The sequence below is a fragment of the Aethalodelphis obliquidens genome, unplaced genomic scaffold, assembly GCF_003676395.1.
Source record: "Aethalodelphis obliquidens isolate GAN/ISIS:26980383/991018 unplaced genomic scaffold, ASM367639v1 scaffold1, whole genome shotgun sequence".
In the NCBI taxonomy this organism is placed as follows: domain Eukaryota; kingdom Metazoa; phylum Chordata; class Mammalia; order Artiodactyla; family Delphinidae; genus Aethalodelphis; species Aethalodelphis obliquidens.
In genome coordinates, this window is record NW_020837945.1 from 6,330,313 (window position 1) to 6,350,217 (window position 19,905).

General features: G+C 42.8%; 1 pseudogene; it reads left to right on the plus strand.

Annotated features, from left to right (window-relative positions):
* Positions 1 to 18,955: 18,955 nt before the first annotated feature.
* Positions 18,956 to 19,411, plus strand: LOC113623773 (ORM1-like protein 1 pseudogene; annotated as a pseudogene).
* Positions 19,412 to 19,905: the final 494 nt, after the last annotated feature.

Sequence of the window (19,905 nt, forward strand, 5' to 3'; positions counted from 1 at the left end):
AGCCTGTGCTCCGCAACGGGAGAGGCCACAGCAGTGAGAGACCAGCGAAACGCAAAAAAAAAAAAAAAAAAAAAAAAAAAAAAAAAAAGGTGATTTAACTTAATTTCAATATACAATCATTAAAAGGAAAGGAATAAGAATATTAACAGAGTATATAACAGAGCATACATAACTGAATTGGGCTGACACCTACTTCCAGAACCAAGCAGCAGCTGGGAAGTCCCTTGAACAGCAATCTGGAGTCCCAGTTGGGGAGGTCCCAGGCGGTGCGTCCACCCTACGGGTGACGCCTCAGAGTGCCGCCCAAAGGAGTCCTGCTTTTAACGCTGATTACTATCAACTTACTATCAGTGCAAGTATGTAGCTCCGGCTATTGTTGCAAATGCTTTGATACTTTAGTTGTAAGTCTCAGAATATTCCCTGATCCCTGGGAACCAGCCGGATCCCCAAGGCCCAAGGAGCTGCGTGACTTACTCCCTTCTTTATCTGTTGGTTCCCAAGACTTGCTAACACCATTTCTGCGGACCTGCACGTAGTCTAGCAGTTGGGCATGTAGCTCTTTCAGGGTCTTTGTTTAGTCAAAGACCTATTGTTTCCTCTGAAGCCTGAACAAGACTATTTACTAGCTTCCCCAACATGACTTCAGATCTGGTCAAACCTCTGCTCTAGGGATGGGTGGCCAAGCTATCTGGGCTCGCACCTGGGGGGGGATGTGAATTGCCCATCTGGAGGAGTGCTGAGCTCCGGCTTGGGACCCACAGTTTCCAGAGGGTCATAGTTTTGGTCACCAGGCTTGAGTGGAGGCCTCCTGCTTGGAGGTCATCTGACTTTGGAAACACCAGGAAATTCTAGGTCATTCTCTCTACTCAGTGCTGTTGGGTACTGGTCTATGTTACTGCCACACACACACACACACACACTAATAATTTACGGGGTGTGATGCAATTATCTCAGGTTTGCATGGCTTTTAACCTGCTAACAACCACCAGGAGAAAATGTTGTGTCCTCCTAAGGCAGGTCCCCATATATTGTCTGACAAGAAAGTTAAGCAATGGCTTCTCTGCGACATTCAGGTGATAGTAGGGGGTGAACTCAGGTCTCCTTCCCAGCTACTGCGGCCCCACGACATTCTTCTGAGAATTGTTCTGGAATTTTTCTCAGAACAGTCACCTCCTCAGATGAGTACAGAGGGAAGACATGAAGTCAGCCTTGCTTTTACTGAGACCTGAAGGGAAGATGTCTGGGCATCGGTGTCATCACAGAGCCTGGATACAGGGACAATCTCCAGGGCCAGGGCCGGGTGGAGGGCACTGTGGGGGGTGGCAGGGATGTGGGCGGGTACCTGTCCACCGTTGCTCATCAGCATCACTTGGAGTGGCCAAGAGGCGGAAGCAGCCCAAGAGTCACCGATGGATGACTGGAGAAGCAAAATGTGGTCCATCCATAGGATCATCCAGTCTTATTCCTTACTATGAATATTATCCAGCCTGCAAAAGAAGTGAAATTCTAAAATGTGCTCCAACAGGGATGAACCTTGAGGATGTTAGGATAAGTGAAATACGCCAGTCACAACAAGGCAAATTCTGTAAAGATGCTACATGCTATGAGGTGCCTTGAGTAGCCAAACTCATAGAGACAGAAACTAGAGTAGTAGGTGCCAGGGGAGAGGGGAGGGGACGGGGAGTTACGGCTTAATGGGACAGGGGTTGAGCTTGGGATGATGAAAAAGTTCTGTGAATAGAGGGTGGTGATGGTCGTACAACCATGAGAATGGGCTTAATGACACTGACCTCTACACTTAAAAATGATCAAAATGGTAAATTTTGTGTTGTGTATACTCTGCCACAATAAAATAAAAGGTAAAAAAAAAAAAAAAAAGACACTGTGAGGAACAACCTCCCTTCCTGCCCTGGGAGGAACTTGAAATGGTCCTTCCAAAGTGCTGGATGCACCGTGACAGGGGCTCTCTTATCATTCGGCTTCTCAGCTGGGCTTTGCACCCTCCCCTCTGAGCCCAGGAGAAGGAGCAAGTCTTCCCTCTGTCCTGAGGTCAAGATGCTTAATTTGCAGTGGAACCTCCATTCTCAAGAGTAAATTCCCTCTTGCCCACAAATACTTGTTCCACGTGGAAAACCAAGTGCCAGGCTGATCCAAGCCCTTTTACACAGCTCCCTTCCAAGGCTCAATCTAGCCCTGTGTCAGTTAAGTGACTTGCCTAAGGTCATGCAGCTAGAAAGTGCTGGAAGCTGAAACTAAACCCATGTCAGTCTATCCCAAGGCTCATGTCTTAACCACTGTTCTTTATGGCCATTCATTTTTCAGAACTCAGCTCTGATTCCCATTATCTCTGAAAGCATCTCTGGGCTGGGAGGGATCAATATCACAGCTGCCTCCTGTCCCTCTGCAACATCATAACAAGCAGGCCAGCCTCTCTGTGAATCCGTGGCGCCTTCAATATGAGCATGATGCTGTCTGCAGTCCCTCTGAGTGTGATGCACGGAGAAAAATGACTTCTGCTCTGCTAGGGAATCAAAATATTAAAGGAAGATTATGTCTCTCACAGCTGGGAGCAACTCTGATTTTTCTATGGTTCCTGTCTTTCATTGATTTGTGCTTCATTAGTCTTTTGGGAATATCTTAATTCTACAGTGTTCTGAGCAAGCAACAGATTTAGCTGGCATGGCTGGAATTGTGCAATTAGACAAACTCCTGCTGATTACTGAACTGGGGAAAGTCATCTGAGCCCAGCAGAGCAAAGTTCCAAGTTGTCCTTTGTCCTTCCACATGTGTCTGTGACAATAGTATTCTATTGAGCATGTTAAAATGAACAGAAGAATTTCTGTTCAATAAAGAAGACCTGGGCTTCCCTGGTGGCGCAGTGGTTGAGAGTCCTCCTGCCGATGCAGGGGACACGGGTTCGTGCCCCAGTCCAGGAGGATCGCACATGCTGCAGAGCAGCTGCCCCTGTGAGCCATGGCCGCTGAGCCTGCGTGTCCGGAGCCTGTGCTCCGCAACGGGAGAGGCCACAACAATGAGAGGCCCGCATACCGCAAAAAAAAAAAAAAGAGAAGAAGAAGACCTGTTCGGTAAAGAAGATAAGGCAAACATGCAAGTGTCACTCTAGGAGAAAGTGTTTGTAATATCTAAAACTGAAGAAGATTAAAATTGAGATTAAATGATACAAAAAAATTCTTGGAAGTTGTCAAGAAAAAGATTGACTCTATCTTGCTAACTTGTGCTCTTGCTTCCTGATTTAACAGTAAAAAAAAGTTTGATGGTTGAAAATATTTAGGCCAGGGAAGACCTGAGTCTTAGTGTGTGATGTTGTGACTGAAAATATCCAAAATTTTAGTGTGTTTTCTCTAATTGATATATTGATACAGAGAGGCCACATGATGTAGTAGAAAGACCATGTTATGGTCTGAATGTGTCCCCCCAGATTCTTGTGTCGAAGTCCTGACCACTGGTGTAGCTGTATTGGAATTGGGAGCTCTAAGGAAGTAATTAAGGTTAAACAAGGTCATAAGTGTGGGACCCTTCTCTGAGAGGATTAGTGTCCCTGTAAGAAGAGACACCAGTGAGCTCAGCTGTTTGCAAGCCAGGAAGAGAGCTCTCATCAGAAACCAACAATGTGACACCTTGATCGTGGACTTCTTCTCAGCCTCCAAAATTAGGATAAAATAGGGACTTCCCTGGTGGCGCAGTGGTTTAGAATCCTCCTGCCAATGTAGGGGACACAGGTTCGATCCCTGGTTCAGGAAGATCCCACATGCCGCGGAGCAACTAAGCCTGCGCGCCGCAACTACTGAGCCCGCATGCTGCAACTACTGAAGCCCGCGTGCCTAGAGCCCGTGCTCCACAGCAAGAGAAGCCACTGCAGTGAGAAGCCTGTGCACCGCAATGAAGAGTAGCCCCCACTCGCCCCAACTAGAGAAAGCCTGTGCACAGCAACAAAGACCCAAAGCAGCCAAAATAAATAATAAAATAAAATTTTAAAAAATAAAGTGCTTTAAAAGAAACAAAATTAGGATAAAATAAATTCCTATTGTTCAAGCTGCCTGGTTTGTGATATTTTGTTATGGCAGCCTAAGACTAATACAGCCCAATAGTTTGGGACCAGACAAAATTAGTTTAGAATTCTGGTTCTTTCACTTTGCTGGTTGACCTTGGACAAATTACTTAATCTTTCTGAGCTTGACAAGTAACACAGGATCAACGTACCTTGTTGGTAGGTTTGTTATTAGTTAGAGATAACGTGTGACACAGAGTAGACACCCAATAGGGTCTAATTCAATTGTAGGATATGCCCTAAGCCAGTTTTCTTTCCTAAAAGCCAATCCTTGCCCAGCCCTTGAAGTGTAAAACACTGAATATTTGATAACTTGGAGGATATGTGTTATTGGAATTGACAAGGCAAAGGGGATACTTTTCCAATGCAATGTGTATTTCTGTATTTCTTCTTTTCATTGTTAGATATTGACACAGAATTCTCTTAGGAAGAAACCAGTTCACACCACTACTAATGACCACACTGGTGGTCATTACTGGTCTAAACTCCCCAGTGAGGCTCTGAGGAGCTGGAAACTTACAAATAGAAGCCAACCTCTTCCCTTAGACCCGGCCAAGAGAAATGCATCTTCGCCCCGAGGGAAAATGCTTTTAAAAGAGCCTGTTTACTTTAAAATGTGGTGAGCACCTTCATGCGAGCCACACACAACCAATATTTAACTAGACAGTAACTACTAATACTAAGGTGAGTCTTTGTGAAGGTGTCAAGAACACTGAGAATTAACACTTATATGTTGCTCTAATACCTGGTTCCTGCAGTCTTTGCGTGGATTGGAGGAGGTGGCATGTGGAGAGGTCTTTGCCAAAATTGATCTTATTGGTGACAAGTCTCAAAGTTGCTTCTGCAAATGTTGGAAAACTGTCCCTCAACATCCCCCAAATCCTTAGGTTTAGAGTTTCTACTGAGCCTGAATTTTTGTGCGCTTGGTACAGTCACTGCTTTCCAAGTGTGGGACCATATTCCGATGCTCTAATGATTAGTTTTTTGGATGAACGTGTGGGAAGAGTCCAGAAATTCCTTTGTGATTTTTGTTACTGTGGATTCCAATGGGGCAAAATGTGAAACTGGAGAATTTATGTCACCTTTTTAAGCTATAAAATAAATAATACTGACATTTGACCCATCAAACAGTTGGGACAACCCATGATGAGCCTACTTTAAAATCGAAGATAAGCTTCTTTTCTTCCTGGGAAGGACAACCCTCTGCCCCTTGATAATGTTCCTCCTCATTAGTCATGGAGACTTTTGTTCAGTACTTAAAATTACAGGCTCATCGCATTCCTGAGAGGCCATATCAACTGAAGATGTCTTGAGCCTTTGGCCATTGAGGATTCCAAATTTATTGCGTCATTGCCATGGGCTTTTCTAAGCCCCATTCTAAGCTAATGGACTTCACGGGCAACTAAACTAGGAGTGGAGAAAGTGGTTGGTAAGAAAATGTCCTGAGGATTAAAAACATTTATCAGGCACCCCTGTGAACTGCTTATCTGTTCATTGAGAATGTGTCAGTGTGTTGTTCTCTTAGAATCTCTTGGGCAGAGTGCAAACGACTTGGCCTGACACGACACCTGGGATCCTGGCATTGGTTCTGATCCTGAAAAACACATGAGGGGTGAAATAGTTAAGAGGTACCCAACACTCCGTGGTAGGTGACAAACAGCATCATTCAAGAATCCACATGGGGGGCTTCCCTGGTGGCACAGTGGTTGAGAATCTGCCTGCTAATGCAGGGGACACGGGTTCGAGCCCTGGCACGGGAAGATCCCACATGCCGTGGAGCAACCAGGCCCGTGAGCCACAACTACTGAACCTGCGCATCTGGAGCCTGTGCTCCGCAACGAGAGGCCACGACAGTGAGAGGCCCGCGTACCACGATGAAGAGTGGCCCCCGCTTGCCACAACTAGAGAAAGCCCTTGCACAGAAACGAAGACCCAACACAGCCAAAAATAAAAATAAATAAATTAAAAGAAGGCTCAACATTAAAAAAAAAAAGAATCCACATGGGAAGGCTAGCCCAGGAGAGGAATTTCTTGAAATTGTACATCTCTTCTTACTATATAAAGTGATTTAAAAGCATTGGTCATCTGAACGACTGGCAGCAGAATTTTTCTCGAGGAGGAAATCGTCGTGATATTTGGAAAACGCCATGAAACTTGAGGTAGGAGGAAGACTCCTTGCTTTTTCAGAGATGAGAAGAGGAGGATGAGAAAAGAAGGGGGAGGAGAGAGAGGTCAGGGGACGGGGGTGGTGGTGCTGCGGCGGCTGAGGATCTGCAGTTGGAGGTAGTTTTGCAGGTGAACTTCAGTTTGAACCCTTCTCCATCTCTCTGGCCACCAATCTGCAGTGAAGCCAGTTACCCCTAACGGGTGTTCTGTGTGAGTTGGTTTTGTGCGAGTGTGCACGCCCGTTCATGTACATGTGTCCTCTCATGTGTGTACCTCTCCACGTGTGTTCACGCACGCACACATGAATAGCCATGCATGCCCATGCCCACACGTGCACACATTTGCTGTGCTCAGCTTTTCTTTCTTTTTTCTGACATACTTTTTTAAAATATTTTTTTCCATTATGGTTTATCACAGGGTACTGAATCTAGTTCCCTGTGCTACACAGTAGGGCCTTGTTGTTGATCCATTCTCTATATAATCGTTGGCATCTGCTAATCTCAACCTCCCAGTCCTTCCCTCTCTCACCCCCTCTGCCTTGGCAGCCACAGGTCTGTTCTCTATGCCTGTTAGTCTTTTCCTGTTCCGTAGATAGGTTCATTTGTGTCCTATTTTAGATTCCACATATAAGTGATATCATATGGTATTTGTCTTTCTCTTTCTGACTTACTTCACTTAGTATGATCATCTCTAGGTCCATCCATGTTGCTGCAGATGGCATTATTTTGTTCTTTTTTATGGCTGAGTAGTGTTCCATTGTATATATGTACCACATCTTCTTTATCCATTCATCTGTCGATGGACATTTAGGTTGTTGCCGTGTCTTGGCTATTGTGAATAGTGCTGCTATGAGCATAGGGGTGCATGTCTCTTTTTGAATTATAGTTTTGTCCAGGTATATGCCCAGGAGTGGGATTGCTGAATCCTATGGTAATTCTATTTTTAGTTTTCTGAGGAACCTCCGTACTGTTCTCCATAGTGGCTGCACCAACTTTCATTCCCACCAACAGCGTAAGAGGGTTCCCTTTTCTCCACACCCTCTCCAGCATTTGTTATTATGCTTGGGTTTTCATGTGTGCTTGTGTGTTCACATGCTGGAGACCTTGCCCCAGGGCCGGGGCCTGGAGGCTGAAACTTCAGGAAACCATTGGATGATTGGAGAGGACCTCACACTGCCGCATCTGACGTGGAATTGGGGGTCCAACCTGACGTCGTCGAGGTCTGGGGGATGGGGAGAACCCCACTCGACATGTGGCTACAGCTTTATTTTTTGTTTTATTGAGGTATGGTTGACAAATAAAATTGTAATGTATTTAAAATGTACAATATGGTGATCAGATGTCTGTATAATTTGTGAAAGATTCCCACCATCCTGCTAATTACCACACATCCAACACCTCACGTATTTACTCTCTCATTTTCTGAGAATACTTAAGTTCCACTCTTTCAGCAAATTTCAATTATTCAACACAGTATTCGAAATGACAGTCACCATGTTATACATTCGATCCTCAGACCTTCCTCATAACTCAGTTTGTACCCTTTTACCAGCCTCTCCTGTTTCCCCCACCCCCAGCCCCGGGCAATCACCATTCTACTCTCTGTTTCTATGAGTTTGACTTTTTTATTTTTTTGAATTTTATTTAATTTATTTTTTTATACAGTAGGTTCTTATTAGTTATTCATTTTATACATATTAGTGTATACATGTCAATCCTAATCTCCGAATTCATCCCACCACCACCCCCCTGCTGCTTTCCCCCCTTGGTGACTTTTAAATTAATTAATTAATTTTTATAAATTTATTTATTTTATTTTTGGCTGCGTTGGGTCTTCCTTGCCAGGCATGGGCTTCTCACTACAGTGGTTTCTCTTGCTGTGGAGCACGGGCTGTAGAGCACAGGCTCAGTAGCTGCGGTGAACGGGCTTAGTTGCTCCGCAGAATGTGGGATCTTCCCAGACCAGGGCTCGAACCTGTGTCCCCTGCATTGGCAGGCAGATTCCTAACCACTGTGCCACCAGGGAAGTTCGTGAATTTTTTATTTTTTAGATTCCGCTTTGTGTTACAACCTTAACAGCGAGCATTTCTTGCCATGGCTCTGCATTTGCCCCAGCTGGGTTTAAGCAGTCACGCTGTTACCAGGACCCTCAAGCAAAGGGCTGGGCTCAGAGGATGTACAAGCCATGAATGGTTTCCTGTAGCAGATGCTGGAAGGTTGTCCAATGACATTGGTTTCTCGGGGTGTAATGTGTGTCACTTCATGTTCTGCACCTGGTGAATTCTCACCAGCCATGTCTCATCAATCCCTGGAATGTCTCCACTGAGGCTTCAATGAGACCTTACACCACAAGAAAGATCCTGGGATAAAGGGTGCTAAGTGCTTATGACAGTTTCTGGCAGAGAGCAGGCGCTGGTTATTGGAATATGTAGGTATTTCAGGTACTACTCTGGTACCTGCTCCTGCCACATTGGAACCACAAATTGGGTTTTCTTGGAAACCATGAACTAAGATGGCCCCAACATACTGGGGCTCAGTGGGGTTTGTCCTGGGGAGAAAGGCGCGCATGGGTGTTCTTGCCGGGGGGCTCCGGCTGGAGCAGCTCCCTTAGAAGGAGCCTCCGTAAAGCCTTCAGCCATTGGAATTTAGAACATACCTGCTGAGCTGTCCCCAGAGGTACAGGCTCAAGATGGGGACTCTCTGGCCATTGCAAGGAAATGCCTGGCTTTTATACATTGGCTACTGCACGGCTTGTTTTGCAATGTAAAGATAACTTCATTACCAGCTTTGACTCCCACTGGAGTAAAGACCTAAATGTGAACCATAAAACCATAAATTCAATAGAAGATGTAGGAGGATGTCTTTGGCCTTAGAGAGGGAAAAGGATTAGTAAGCCAAAGTTTAAAAACTCACATCACAAACAAACAAACAAAAATCAATAACACCTATTGCCCATGAGGACCCCATGGACAAGGTTAGAGAAAGAAGACAGATTGGAGAAGGTGTCAGGTTGCAGAAAGATGTTTCCACAGCTGAAACTAATAAAGAATATACAAGAAACACCTACAAACCAGTAAGACAGAGAAGGAGTCCTGTGAAATAATGCCATTTGCAGCAACATGGATGGACCTAGATATTCTCATACTAAGTGAAGTAAGACAGAGAAAGACAAATATCATATGATACCACTTATGTGTGGAATCTAAACCATGATACAAATGAACTTATTTACAAATAAGTTCAGCAGAAATTAACACAACATTGTATATCAACCATACTTCAATAAAAAAGACTCTTGAATGCATAAGCCAGCAGAGACTTAAAGACTAACTGGTAGAATGACTTTATTTCAGAAACTGGTTTAAAAGAAAGAAAGGCAAATACCATATGATATCACTTACATGTGGAATCTAAAATCTGATACAAATGGACTTAATTACAAAACAGAAACAGACTCACAGATATACAAAACAAACTTATGGTTACGAAAAGGGGAAAGGGGGTGGGGGAGGGATGAATTAGGAGCTTGGGATTAACATATACACACTACTGTATATAAAATAGATAACCAACAAGGACCTACTGTATAGCACAGGGAAATATATTCAATATCTTGTAATAAACCATAAAGGAAAAGAATATGAAAAAGAAAAAAGTATATATATATAAAACTGAATCACTGTGCTGTACACCAGAAACTAACACAACATTGTAAATCAATTATATTTCAATTCAAAAAAAAGAAGAGGACTTCCCTGGTGGCGCAGTGCTTAAGAATCCGCCTGTGAATGCAGGGGACCTGGGTTCGATCCCTGGTCCGGGAAGATCCCACATGCCACGGAGCAATTAAACCGGAGCACCACAACTACTGAGCCTGTGCTCTAGAGCCCGCGAGCCACAACTACTGAAGACCACACGTCTAGAGCCCATGCTCCGCAACAAGAGAAGTCACCACAATGAGAAGCCCATGCACCACAACAAAGAGTAGACCCCGCTCACTACAACTAGAGAAAGCCCACGCACAGCAGTGAAGACCAGCGCAGCCAAAAATAAATAAAATTAAAAAAAAAAAAAAGAAGAAGAAATTCTAATGGAAAAAAAGGTGAAGGATATAAACAGGTGATCTACAGGAGAGGCAGACCTCCAAAGGTGCTTAAGCTTAGGAGGAGACACTCTTTAGGAATGGGAATGGGAAAAATGCAAAGCAAAAGAATAAGACATCACTTTAAATCCATTAGGCAAAATTAGGAAGACTTCTAATACCAAGTGTTGGCTGGGGAGTGGATAGAGGAGCCCTCAGGCCTTGCTGGTGGGGTGTTCACAGGAGGGCAGAATGGCAGCACTTCAGCTAAGTGCCCAGGCACACTCAGCGATGGGCACCCAGGGCAACAGCACCATGTGTCCCAGATACATTCTTTTTTTTTTTTTAAATAGATCTTTATTGGAGTATAATTGTTTCACAATACCATGTTAGTTTCTGTTGCACAACAAAGTGAATCAGCCATATGCATAAACATGTCCGCATATCCCCTCCCTCTTGAGCCTCCCTCCCACCCTCCCTATCCCACCCCTCTAGGTCATTGCAAAGCACCAAGCCGATCTCCCTGTGCTATGCGGCTGCTTCCCACTAGCTATCGATTTTACATTCTGTAGTGTATATATGTTGATGCTACTCTCACTTCACCCCAGCTTCCCCTCTCACCCCGTGTCATGAAGTCCATTCCATGTCTACCTCTTTATTCCTGCCCTGCAACTAGGTTCATCAGTACCTTTTTTTTTTTTTTTTAAGATTCCATATATATATGAGTTAGCATACGGTATTTGTTTTTCTCTTTCGGACTTACTTCACTCTGTATGACAGACTCTAGGTCTATCCACCTCACTATAAATAACTCAATTTTGTTTCTTTTTATGGATGAGTAATATTCCAGTGTATACATATACCAGATCTTCTTTAACCATTCATCTGTCGATGGACATTTAGGTTGGTCCCGTGTCCTGGCTATTGTAAATAGTGTTGCAATGAACATTGTGGTGCATGTCTCTTTTTGAATTATGATTTTCTCAGGGTATATACCCAGTAGTGGGATTTCTGGGTCATATGGTAGCTCTATTTTTAGTTTTTTAAGGAACATCCATAATGTTTTCCATAGTGGTTGTATCAATTTACATTCCCACCAACAGTGTAGGAGGGTTCCCTTTTCACCACACCCTTTCCAGCATTTATTGTTTCTAGCTTTTTTGATAATGGCCATTCTGACTGGCATGAAGTGATAACCTCATTGTAGTTTTGATTTGCATTTCTCTAATAATTAGTGATGTTGAGCATCTTTTCATGTGCCTCTTGGCCATCTGTATGTCTTCCTTGGTGCAATGTCTATTTAGGTCTTCCACCCATTTTTTCACTGGATTGTTTGCTTCTTTGATATTGAGCTCCATGAGCTGTTTGCATATTTTGGAGATTAATCCTTTGTCTGTTGTTTCATTTGCAAATATTTTCTCCCATTCTGAGGGTTGTCTTTTTGTCTTGTTTATGGTTTCCTTTGCTGTGCAAAAACTTTTAAGTTTAATTAAGTCCCATTTATTTATTTCTGTTTTTATTTCAGTTACTCTAGGAGGTGGGTCAGAAAAGATCATGCTGTGGTTTATGTCAAAGAGTGTTTTTCCTATGTTTTCCTCTAAAAGTTTTATAGCGTCTGGTCTTACATTTAAGTAGTTAATCCTTTTTTTTTCAGTACGCGGCCCTCTCACTGTTGTGGCCTCTCCCGTTGCGGAGTACAGGCTCTGGAAGTGCAGGCTCAGTGGCCATGGCTCACGGGCCTAGCCGCTCCGAGGCATGTGGGATCTTCCCGGACCAGAGCATGAACCCGTGTACCCTGCATCGGCAGGCGGACCCTCAACCACTGTGCCACCAGGGAAGCCCTTTAATCCATTTGGAGTTTATTTTTGTGTATGGTGTTAAGGAGTGTTCTAACTTCATTCTTTTACATGTAGCTGTCCAGTTTTCCCAGCACCACTTATTGAAGAAGCTGTCTTTTCTCCATTGTATGTTTTTGCCTCCTTTGTCATAAATTAGGTGCCCATATGTGCGTGGGTTTATTTCTGGGCATTCTATCCTGTTCCATTGATCTATATTTCTGTTTTTGTGCCAGTACCATACTGTCTTCATTACTGTAGCTTTGTGATATAGTCTGGAGTTGGGGAGCCTGATTCCTCCAACTCTGTTTTTCTTCCTCAAGATTGCTTTTGCTATTCAGGGTCTTTTGTGTTTCCATACGAATTGTAAGATTTTTTGTTCTAATTCTGTGAAGAATGCCATTGGTAGTTTGATAGGGATTGCATTGAATCTGTAGATTGCTTTGGGTAGTATAGTTATTTTCACAATGTTGATTCTTCCAATCCAAGAACATGGTATATCTCTCCATCTGTTTGTGTCATCTTTGATTTCTTTCATCAGTGTCTTATAGTTCTCTGAGTACAGGTCTTTTGTCTCCTTAGGTAGGTTTATTCCTAGGTATTTTATTCTTTTTGTTGCAATGGTAAATGGGAGTGTTTCCTTAATTTCTCTTTCTGAATTTTCATCTTTAGTGTATAGGAATGAAGGAGATATCTGTGCATTAATTTTGTATCCTGCTACTCTACCAAATTCATTGATTAGCTCTAGTAGTTTTCTGGTAGCGTCTTTAGGATTCTCTATGTATAGTATCATGTCATCTGCAAACAGTGAGATCTTAACTTCTTCTTTTCCGATTTGGATTCCTTTTAATTCTTTTCCTTCTCTGATTGATGTGACTAAAACTTCCAAAACTGTGTTGAATAATAGTGGTGGGAGTAGGCAACCTTGTCTTGTTCCTGATCTTGGTGGAAATAGTTTCAGTTTTTCACCATTGAGAACGATGTTGGCTGTGGGTTTGTCATATATGGCCTTTATTATGTTGAGGAAAGTTCCCTCTATGCCTACTTTCTGCAGGGTTTTTATCATAAAAGGGTGTTGAATTTTGTCAAAAGCTTTTTCTGCATCTATTGAGATAATCATATGGTTTTTATTCCTTAATTTGTTAATGTGGTGTATCACATTGATTTATTTGTGTATTTTGAAGAATCCTTGCATCCCTGGGATAAATCCCACTTGATCATGGTGTATGATCCTTTTAATGTGCTGTTGGATTCTGTTTGCTAGTATTTTGTTGAGGATTTTTGCATCTATGTTCATCAGTGATGTTGGTCTATAATTTTCTTTTTTTGTGATGTCTTTTTCTGGTTTTGGTATTAGGGTGATGGTGGCTTCGTAGAATGAATTTGGGAGTGTTTCTCCCTCTGCAATTTTTTGGAAGAGTTTGAGAAGGATTGGTGTTAGCTCTTCTCTAAATATTTGATAGAATTCACCTGTGAAGCCATCTGGTCCTGAGCTTTTGTTTGTGGAAGATTTTTAATTACGGTTTCAATTTCATTACTTGTGATAAGTCTGTTTATATTTTCTAATTCTTCCTGGTTCAGTCTTGGAAAATTGTACCTTTTCGAGAATTTGTCCATTTCTTCATGGTTGTCCATTTTACTGGCATATAGTTGTTTGTAGTAGTCTCTTATAATCCTTTTTATTTCTGCAGGGTCAGTTGTGATTTCTCCTTTTTCATTTCTAATTTTATTGATTTGTGTCCTCTCTCTGTTTTTCTTGATGAGTCTGGCTAAGGGTGTGTCAACTTTGTTTATCTTTTCAAAGAAACAGCTTTTAGCTTTATTGATCTTTGCCATTGGTTTTTTTTTTGTTGTTTCTATTTCATTTATTTCTGCTCTGATCTTTATGATTTCTTTCCTTCTACTGACTTTGGGTTTTCTTGGATCTTCTTTCTCTAGTTGTTTTAAGTGCAGGGTTAGATGGTTTATTTGAGATTTTTCTTGTTTCTTGAGGTGAGATTGAATTGCTATAAACTTCCCTCTTAGAACTGCTTTTGCTGCATCCCATAGGTTTTGGGTCACTGTGTTTTTGTTGTCATTTCTTTCTATGTATTTTTAAAATTTCTTCTTTGATTTCTTCAGTGATCTCTTGGTTATTTAGTAGCACATTGTTTAGCCTCCATGTATTTGTGTTTTTTACAGGTTTTTTTTCCTGTAATTGATTTCCAGTCTCATAGTGTTGTGGTCAGAAAAGATGCTTGATACAATTTCAATTTTCTTAAATTTTCTGAGGCTTGATTTGTGAAACAATATGTGATCTATCCTGGAGAATGTTCCATGTGTACTTGAGAAGAAAGTGTATTCTGCCACTTTTGGGTGGAATCTCCTATAAATATCAATTAGATCTATCTGGTCTGCTGTGTCATTTAACACTTGTGTTTCCTTATCTATTTTCTGTTTGGATGATCTGTCCATTGGTGTAAGTGGGATGTTAAAGTCCCCTACTATTATTGTGTTACTGTCGATTTCTCCTTTCATGGTTGTTAGCATTTACCTTATGTATTGAGGTGCTCCTATGTTGGGTGCATAAACATTTATAATTGTTATAGCTTCTTCTTGGATTGATCCTTTGATCATTATGTAGTGTCCCTCCTTATTTCTTGTAACATTATTTATTTTAAAGTCTATTTTATCTGATACGAGTATTGCTATTCCAGCTTTCTTTTGATTTCCATTTACATGGCATATCTTTTTCCATTCTTTCACTCTCAGTCTGCATGTGTCCCTAGGTCTGAAGTGGGTCTCTTGTAGGCAACATATAGATGGGTCTTGTTTTTGTAGCTATTCAGCCAGTCTGTGTCTCTTGGTTGGGGCATTTCATCCATTTACATTCAAGGTTATTATTGATATGTATGTTCCTATTACCTTTTTCTTCATTGTTTTGGGTTTGTTTCGTGGGCCTTTTTCTTCTCTTGTGTTTCCCACTTAGAGAAGTTCCTTATCATTCGTTGTAAAGCTGGTTTGGTAGTTCTGAATTCTATTAGCTTTTATTTTTCTGAAAAGCTTTTGACTTCTTCATCAAATCTGAATGAGATCCTTGCTGGGTAGAGTAATCTTGGTTGTAGGTTGTTCTCTTTCATCACTTTAAGTATTTCCTGCCATTCCCTTCTGGCTTGCAGGGTTTCTGCTGAAAAATCAACTGATAACCTTATGGGGATTCCTTTGTATGTTTTTTTTTTTGTTTTTCCTTTGTTGCTTTTAATATTTTTTCTTTGAATTTAATTTTTGTTAGTTTGATTAATATGTATCCTGGTGTGTTTTTCGTAGGGTTTATCCTGTATGGGGCTCTCTATGCTTCCTGGACTTGGGTGACTATTTCCCTTCCCATGTTAGGGAAGTTTTACACTATAATCTCTTCAAATATTTTCTCAGACCCTTTCTTTTTCTCTTCTTCTTCTGGGACCCCTATAATTCAAATATTGGTGCGTTTAGTGTTGTGCCAGAGGTCTCTGAGATTGTCTTCAATTCTTTTCTTTCTTTTTTCTTTCTTCTGCTCCTCGGCAGTTATTTCCACCGTTTTGTCTTCCAGCTCATTTATTTGTTCCTCTGCCTCTGTTATTCTGTTATTGATTCGTATTTTTCATTTCAGTTATTGTGTTGTTCATCTCTGTTTGCTTGTTCTTTAGTTCTTCTAAATCATTGTTAAACATTTCTTGTATTTTCTTAATCCGTGCTTCCATTCTATTTCTGAGATTCTGGATCATCTTTACTATCATCACTCTGAATTCTTTTTTCAGGTAGACTGCCTATTTCCTCTTCATTTATTTGGTCTTGTAGGTTTTTACCTTGCTGCTTCATCTGTGACATATTTTTTTGCCATTTCTTTTTTTTTTTTATGAGTGGGATTGTGTTCCTGTTTTACTGGTTGTTTGGCCTGAGGTTTCCAACACTGGAGTTTGTAGGCTATTGGGTAGAGCTGGGTCTTGGTGCTGAGATGAGGAACTCTGTGAGACCTCACTCCAATGAATATTCCCTGTGGTCTGAGGTTCTCTGTTAGTCCAGTGGTTCGGACTCAGAGCTCCCACTGCAGGAGTTTCCGCCCGACCCTGGGCTCCCAAATCAAGATCCTGCAAGCCGTGTGGGGAGGGAAAAAAAAAAAAGAGAGAGAACAATAACAAATTAGAAAATAAAATTAGACTAGGAAACTAACAGATATGTTAGAAAGAATATAAAAATAAAAATACAGATGAATCAATAACCGGAAGGTACATTGGTACCATATAGTAAAAAAGAGGAGGAAGGAAAAGAAAAGGAAAAAAAAAAAAGATTGAGGGGGAAGGCCTTGGCTGTGGTGGGCGGGGCCTAAGCAAGGGTGAGGTTTGGGTGGTGAGTGGGGCCTATTCTCAGGACCCACAGGGCTGGAAAAGGCGCTAGGAGCTGTGGGGGGTGGGGTTTAGGCTCAAGGAACAGATGGGGCCCAGGTGTACCCCCCACCCCTGGTCTCAGAGGGCGGGGATCTCACCTGGGAGCCTGGCAAGCTTCCTGGGCTCGAGTGGGTGGGGCAAACGCCCTCCTCTCCTCTCCTGCTCCTCCAATCTGGGGTATAGGAGGGCCCCTCCCACCTGCCTCTTCTGACCTCCCCAGCCTCCCTCCTATGCCCCCAGGGCCCACACGGCCTGCATGGGTCTTTGGAGGGGGGGTACTGGCTTGGGAGCTCAGCAGGCTCCCCGGGCTGAGTGGGCGGGGCAATCTCCCTCTGCTCCTCTCTTGCTGTTCCTAGAGAGTCCCTCTCACCTGCGTCTCCTGATCTCAGGGCCTCAGGGGCACTGGTCTTGTCTGGCCTCCACTTCTCCTCCCCCCTTAGTCCCCCCACGTCCTGCCAGTTCACTCTGGGGTTCCTCCCGTCTCCTTGGGGGTCAGTGTCCCCCACCAGCTGCAGGCAGAAGCCTTAGTTGTGGGGAGACGCTAACTCCCCGTCTTCCCACAGCACCATCTTGACTCCGTTCCCCTCCGAGATACATTCTTATCAGAGCCATAGGGGCACGTGGGTGAGGGCGTGTGGTGCACAGTTGAGGGTGGTCGCAGAAACCTGGGTACAGCTGGCTGCCCAGGCTTGCGGCTGGGGTGGGTCACATGCGGAGGTGCTCTTCTTGGAGCACCGGCAGCTGTGAGAGGGGTTGGACTAGATGCGCCAGACAAGCCTCGCTGGGACATGAATATCTGTTTCTGTGTTTCCTGCCTTCCCTTCCTTTCGACATAGATCTCCAAGTCTTTTTCCATTTGCTTATTTTCTTCATGGTGAGCGATTCACCCCAAACAACTTTCCATGTTCTCTCGATGTGTTTTCCTACCTGTGCCTTAGTTGCACTACTTAGTGATAATCGATGGAAAGGTCCTCGGGTCTGCCCTGCCCCCTCCCCTCCTCCCTCCTTCACACACTGGGCACCACCGCATGCAGGTGCTGTGCGGGTGCTGGGAATGTAAGTGTGACTAAGTCCACAGGTTGGCTGACCCCCTAGAACTTCAGGCGAAGGAACTGATAACCAGCATATCTTTGTCATACAGGGCAGGGGTTCTCAAACTTGTTGGTTTTGGAACCCCTTCACACTCTTAAAAATTACTAAAGACCTCCAAGAGCTTTTGTTTTTGTGGACTGTGCTAACCAGAGCATTTTTACTGTATTAGAAAGTAAAACTGTGAAATTTTAAATATATTTTATTGATTAAAAAATAATAGGCCCGTTATAGGTTGACATAAATAATATATTTTATTAAAAAACTATATTTTCCAAAACAAAGTCGTCTACTAGGAAGAGCAGCATTCCTTTGCATTTTTTTTCAAGTCTCTTTAATGGCTGGCCTACTGGAAGACAGCTGGATTCTTTCTCATTCCTGCCTTTATTTTCAATCCGTTGCAATATCACATGTCATAAATCTTCTGGAAAACTCCACAGTATATTGAGAGAGCGAGAGTGAGAAAGACAGGTGTTAGTGTTACTATAAAACTGGCTTTGACCTCATGGAGTCCCTGAAAGGGTCTGAGACTCCCGGGTGTCTCTGGATAGACCACACTTTGACAACCACCGACACTGGCTCTTCTGGCGATGTGGTATAGTTACTGCCTCGATGCGGTATAGTTACTGCCTCGATGCTAGAACCCACAGATCTAGTGCTGTGATATGATCCAGGGTTGAAGTCTGGCTTAGATCATCAGACATGAAGGTAGAAATTGGGGGTAGGGGAAAACTGAGGTGGGTTGCAGGCATTAAACTTTCTTTTTAGTGTTTATTCGTCTCTTTTGAGTTTTTAAGTGGTTAGTATTTTAGTGACGACAGGAAGCAGGTTGTAGGTGGCTCATTGATTTTTCGCTCTTATTTACTGAGCACATGCTGTGGGGTAGTCATTTTGCTGAGTGCTTTCTCTTGCTAAAATTAGTTTATCCTTTGCATGGCTCTTAACATACAAAGGGTTTGAATCGAAAGAATCGGGTGTTAGTGGGAATTTAAAGGTGCCGTAGGCCCTTTAATTGTGTGACGGCTTTGCTCTTGTGTGAATCTGTAATACCCAGAGATTCTTTTGTATATTGGGCATAAGAGGGTTTCACAGTCCTTAGATTGGAGGCAAATTCTCAGAAAAATTCTCGGAAGAGCTTAGGTGGAGAGGGAAAAATCTTCAGCTCCCCAATTCTGTGGGGTAACAATGTGTGCTCCCGGCAGCGGAGTTGATACCGCGCCGAGCCACCCGCCGGGAGTGGGGCGGCGGCTTCAGTGCTCATGAAGGAGTGATTTGAACTCTGACCACTCTTTATGGACACAACACTACATTAAATCGCAAACGTGAATGTTGGAGTTGCCCACAGCGAGGTGAATCCAAATACCCGTGTAATGAACAGCCGGGGTATGTGGACGACATACGCTTTGGGAGTTGGCTTGCTTCGTATCGTTTTACTCAGTATTCCTGTTGCCTGGACCTTAACAAATGTTATACCTAATCTGGGGATGTATGTATTTTTGCATGCAGTAAAAGGAACACCATTTGAAACTCCTGACCAGGGTAAAGCGAGGCTCCTAACACACTGGGAACAACTGGACTATGGAGTACAGTTTACATCTTCACGGAAGTTTTTCACAATGTCTCCAATAATTCTATATTTTCTGGCAAGTTTCTATACGAAGTATGATCCAACTCACTTCATCTTAAACACAGCTGCTCTCCTGAGTGTGCTAGTTCCCAAAATGCCGCAGCTACATGGTGTTCGGATCTTTGGAATGAATAAGTATTGAAATGTGTTTTGAAACAACAAAAATGTTTACAGCTACCGAGTTTTCTGTAAGGAAGGGATGGGTACTAAACTGCACCGTTTCTGTGATGATGTGAAATGAGAGGTAGCTACATTGGAGAGCCAATTGCTGGTTCTTCATATGCTGTTTTGAAGTGCAGATTCTTACGAGAAGATGCCTTTGTTTAATGCATCTGGTATCCTTCTGTAGAGAGGCTTCAGAGGCAGGCCGGGCAGGCCCAGCTTATAAGTTAAATGGCTATAAAGTAAAGGTGTAGTAGATGAATCCAAGGAAATAAGAGATTTATAAGAAACTAAGTCCAGCTAAGCTTATAATGAATGGGCATTATGTTAAGAGAAGAAAATGTTTCATCATTCAGTCATGGTCAGTTTAAGCAGAGTTACATGTAAACCAGAATCATTTCTTTACAAGTTTATTATAGATTGTTTTCATTACCATGCATATTCCTTCTGTGTTCTATAAGAGGATATATATCC